The sequence below is a fragment of the Zingiber officinale genome, chromosome 10A (assembly GCF_018446385.1).
Source record: "Zingiber officinale cultivar Zhangliang chromosome 10A, Zo_v1.1, whole genome shotgun sequence".
NCBI classification, from domain to species: Eukaryota; Viridiplantae; Streptophyta; class Magnoliopsida; order Zingiberales; family Zingiberaceae; genus Zingiber; species Zingiber officinale.
The window spans coordinates 23,865,756-23,870,550 of NC_056004.1; the positions used below are offsets into that span (position 1 = coordinate 23,865,756).

The 4,795-nt window shown below is 35.5% G+C and overlaps 1 long non-coding RNA gene across 1 annotated transcript; it reads left to right on the forward strand.

Annotated features, from left to right (window-relative positions):
• The first annotated feature begins 2,001 nt into the window (after window positions 1-2,001).
• Window positions 2,002-4,559, forward strand: LOC122028245. The gene is made up of 5 exons (XR_006124685.1): window positions 2,002-2,067; window positions 2,172-2,235; window positions 2,327-2,421; window positions 2,907-3,085; window positions 4,264-4,559. It is a non-coding gene; the product is annotated as an uncharacterized LOC122028245 (long non-coding RNA).
• Window positions 4,560-4,795: the final 236 nt, after the last annotated feature.

A 4,795-nucleotide genomic window follows, 5' to 3' on the forward strand; every position in this document is an offset into this window, starting at 1 on the left:
ATCAAAATATTTGCCAATTAAAAAGGAAACGAGGTATCACCAGTTTACTGTTACTTCACTTTCTTTATTAAGCCAAGATAACTTGTAGGGTTTAGGATGATGACCTATTTTCAATTGTAATTTCTGGATAGCCTCAGCGGATATTATCTTCTCACAACTACCACTATCGATGATCATCTTGCAGACTTAATCTGTGATGGTGCAGGTAGTGTGAAAAATATTGATTCTCAACCAATCATCCCCTGAATCGCCCTTGGGAGTCAACAAACTCTTAGGAATGACCAAAGTCTCATGGCCATCACCATAAATCACTTCGTCAGATGCATCATACATCGGAACACCAATTGTGGTTGTATTTTCTATCACTTCTTCATGTGATAGCAAGTTTTTGCCCTTTGGATTAGTAGAAGAGAGCTTCCTGCATTGGTGTGTCATATGTCCCTGTTCACCACATTGATAACATTTGATAGGGGTCTTAGAGTAAACCTGTGACGACCGTTGCGGTGGCTGCTGCGATGGCTGTTGCTGTGAAGGATGATAATTTGAGAGCGAGCTGATCAACTCTTATGGTCACTTCTCCCACTGGTTTTCGATTTTGTTGCTTTTCAACCACCAATGCATGGTGAAAAGTCTCTGACACCGTCGAAAATAAATAAACACTAAGGGCATCTTGCAAGGCCAAACGCAAACCCCTAAGTATCGTGTCACCTTCTGCTCCTTTGTCTCGATTAGATCGTTTCAGTCCACTGCTGGAAAAATTCATATGTATATTTGTCGACTGATCTCTCGCATCTTGTCTCAATGAGTGAAGTCGCTAGAACATAGTTTGAGTGTAGGCGAAGGGAAGGAAGTGTTCCATCATTTTTTCCTTTATATTCTCCCAATCAATTATTTAGGATTTATCTTGTTTGTCTCGAAAGTGCCGCAATTTGTTCCCACCATGCTGATGCTCGCTTCTTAAGTCTGATGACAATTAAATAACTTCACCTTCATCCCATCTGGAACTTACTTGTAGTCGAAAATCCACTTCATTGATCTAGTCAATGAAGTCCTCTACTTGCATCAAACCAGAAAATTCGAGGAATTCTCGAAATTCGAAGTCTCCAGCAGGCTCCTCTTGCCCACGGCGTTCCTGAGGTGTATCCTGTTGGTGATATGAGTTCTCGAAAGAAGACTCAGATCCACGATCAGAAATCTCATGATCATCAAGATCCTGTGCCACTAAACATTGGATTAACTCTATAACTTGCCTCCGTAAATCTTCAATCATGATTATGTTCTGGACATTACTACCACGGTGCTAGGCTTCCTCTATCGAAGTCTGCTTGTTGTTGCGACTGTGACTATGACCACGACAACCTACCATTGGATCTGACGATGACCTTCTCGTGGCTCTGATACCAATTGACGCCAAACAGGATGACAATTATCTTGCGAGCTATCGAAAATAAAGATTGAGAAGAAAACAAAAAGAGGTTTCTTCTAAAACGAAGATAAATACATTGTTCTTTGAGTTTTACCACAATAAGAAATTTTATTGAATAAAGGATAATTCCTTAACATCTACACATGACTCTTAATAGACCATAACCTAAAACCCAGATAAAGGAAAAAAATATAATTAATAGATCATAATTCTATTTTGGTAAAGAAAGGAAATAAATATTTTAACCGAAAAAGAAAGTATATAATTGAACGATGTTAACTCAAAATAGACGTAGATAAAGACAAATCCTCTTCTATAAATACCAGGAATACCAAAATTATCAAAAAATAGTAAAAAGACTCTAAAAGGATTTAAATAGTGGGATTTGAGGCCAAAATTTGACGGTTATAATTTCACACGTAACAAATAGTTTTCAAATTTTACAGATATGACTACTGATAGAGTCTGATTCTAAGTCCCGAGTTAAAAGTCCTAATTCTGAGTCTTGAATATAAAATTATGTACTTTTAAAATTTAAAGGGTTATATTAAATTTCATCATGGCTTCTGTATCATGCAGACCATCAAGATCGACGGGAAGCAGAAATTTTTGCAGTAGGCAATTTGTGGAAATAGTTTCAGGTAGTGGATTCCTTCTGTTCACCATGCCCATCTCAGTCAAGCAAGTTCCCTCCTTTATGTACCTTCGAGTCATGGGAAATTAAAGAAATAACATGGTAGTGCAGTTGGTATTTACCTCGAAAAGCTTATCGATACCCTTCTTCCAGACGCATCGGACGGGCTTCTCAAGTAAGTCTTCTCCCTGTAGCCATTTCTTCATGGTAAAAGAGAGGTCTCTATTTGGTGCTGTTATGCTCACGAGTGTGTTTTCGTGAATCAGGGGAATAATCTGGAATCGTGGCCAGCCTTTACTAAAGCTCTTGTCCCATATTTGGTATCCGTTATATAAAAATCTGCTGTCAATCTCTGTCCAAGGTACAAACACCTCATAAGAACGAGAAAAAAAATTTAATCAGATCAGGTAACTCAAGCCTGAGGTGACCGATCTACTCCTACATAAGTTTTTCACCGGCTGATAGGTTAAATCGGAAAGTGCTCACTGCGAATGGCCCAAAGGCCAGCATCCCTTGATTGCGAGTCTCATTTGGAGGAAAAATTCCTATAAATGTACCGTAGATAAAAATTGAACCGTGTGCCCAGGTGATTTTTCCTCCAAATGGAACTCGTAATTAAAGAATGCTGGACTTCTGGACTGTCTGGCGCAAGTATTTCTTGATTTATCCTGGCGGCCGATAAAAAACTTATATGAGATCGGATCGGTCACACTAGATTCGACGTTACCTCACCTAATTAATCTTTTTTATTATTCAAAAGGAGAAAAAAAAATATCAAATAGAAAATGAAACATATAACTCCATAGTCAAGGATTTTACAGGTTTCATGTTCTTTGCTTTCTATAGACTATTCAAATGGTGGGACTGAAAGCAACTTAAGTCAAGAATAACAGAGGTCCAGTTTGCAGCGACAGGTTCAAACTGATGCTTCTTGTATTTGCATGAGAGGTTAAGTGAGAAGGGGGTTTTACAGAGAGAAACAAGCTTATGACAGTAAAAGATGCCAGATCATCATTATACGTCTGGTAATTTCTGTAGCCTCCATCACCATACAAGCTAATAAAACTTTAATTGAGTTTACATTACATATAACAATCACACAAACCTCCAAAAACTCTCAATTTCAAATGGTCATTCTTTATCTTATTAATGATATCTCCATGAATATCTCCTTATTGGATATTAAATTTAAGAGATCTAAAACTTGTACAAGAATTTCATATTTATTGATCTCAATTATTCCCTCAATTCTTTCTTAACAATGAAATAATGTTTAAGATCACATTCCTTCTCATACATGTTGTTAATGGGCAATAATAAATAGGAGGAATTGGAAAGAAGAAGAAGCTTACAGTCAATATCTCAGTGTTTTCCATGGTATGATTGGCAGAAATGACTTAGTCTTACCAATTCAAATGACACAATACTTCAAATTGTGCATGAAATTGCATTTTTTTTATATTGGGTTTAATCCTACCTAACCTACAGGTTTAGTTTTATTTATTTATTTAAACTCTCATCAATCTGCACAAATTAGCCTACATATACCATTCATTAAGGAGATTTATCGTGAACATCATCAGTGAGTTCATCTACAAACAACATTAAAAGATAGAAAAGAAAAATCATTTGTAAAGATCCCAAAAAAAAACTATTTACTACATGATCATATATTCTCTTTATTAAATCAATATAATTATTATACATGTCCTGTCGTCTCTAAAGCTGGTTACCTAATGATTCTATTATAAGCTTTTTTCTGAATCAAATCTATATTGTTTTCATTAGTTGATTTATTATATAAATAACATTGATTGATCTTGTTCTACACATGAAACAAATTGATTTTCAAAATCTCTTCAATAACATTTTCCCAAAGTTTCAAGATATGCCTCATTATTTGATATCTATGTACTAAAGATCTCTAAAAAAAAATCAATTAAGCAACTCTCACACTTAATAACATAGACATAGAAATAAGAAAGGTTAGCCATCAATTAATATCAAAATTATAATATGAGAACTCAAGGAGTGAGATTGTATAAGTTTTTTGCAGCTAATTAACTTGGCTAGTCCTCACAACTTAATGTGCTACAAGATTCCTACTCTTTTCATTTAAGTAGATCTCATATCAGCTTCACATTTTTCACAAGCGCAGAAGTACGGAATCTAGTATTTTATGTGCCATTCTGATAAATTTCAGGGTTAAACAGCTTTGAAACGATACAATAAAGGAAGGACAAAAGTTATTATTTCTCTGGATAGAATTTGGAACAGACGAAAGTCTGAGAAATATTTGAAGATATTGAACATTACTGATGAGCATACCTCAACGTAAGCTAAATTCCACTGGAAGCATCGGGCAGTTAAGACGGGCTTGCTTTAACTGGCATCCGATATTCATACAAGGGTTGATGTGTAAACACATTTTCCAGCCTTTTCATATGAAGATTCGAGAGAGAAATCTCCACAAGAAGCAAACTAAGACAATGGGAAAAACGAGAACAAATATGATAAGCAACCAACATTTCTTATATTTTACAAATTTGAAATCCCATGTGAGAAAGTATCAAACTGTCAATTCAAAGTTTGATACCTTAAATGAGTATGTCAAATGCTTACTCATAAGGATCTTCCAGTTTACCAGAAGTATAAGTTGTGTTTCCTTCAATGGACTAGCTTTATCACAAGAACATAAGCCATACCAATGACTATTACTGCATGAAGCTTTTTGG